Source organism: Oxyura jamaicensis, chromosome 2 (genome assembly GCF_011077185.1).
Source record: "Oxyura jamaicensis isolate SHBP4307 breed ruddy duck chromosome 2, BPBGC_Ojam_1.0, whole genome shotgun sequence".
NCBI lineage: Eukaryota > Metazoa > Chordata > Aves > Anseriformes > Anatidae > Oxyura > Oxyura jamaicensis.
The window spans coordinates 14,973,174-14,973,641 of record NC_048894.1 but is presented as its reverse complement, the minus strand read 5'-3'; positions in this window follow the sequence as shown (position 1 = coordinate 14,973,641).

Sequence of the window (468 nt, the reverse complement as noted above, 5' to 3'; positions counted from 1 at the left end):
GGGGGGGGGGGGGGGGGGGGGGGGGGGGAGGAAGAGGAGCGGCCTCCCCGCCCCGGCAGGTAGCGCCGAGCTGGCGGGGGGTACCCACCTGCGCCCCGTTGGCTCCTGAATGTCCGTGCCGAGCCGTGCCGTGTCGAGCCATGCCCCCCCGCCCACATCCCTTCTCTGCACTCCCCTCCGTGGCGCCCCGTCCCTCAGCCCCTGCCTCCTTTCCCCCCCCCAGCTCCACGCGTGTCCCTCCCGAGACCCCGCTGTACCCCCGTGGGGCACCGCCATGCCCTGCCGTGCCGCGGGGTGCTGGAGGCGCTAGTGGGGCTGAGCTGTGGGGTTGCACTCCCTGGGGGGAGCCCATGTTCGTGGGCTTGCCCGGACCCACCTGTATCTCCGGGGGGGGGGGGCTTCCCGCACCCCCTGCTTCCCAATATCATTCCCATCCCCTTTGTTACCCAGCCTCTCCATCTCCCCCAG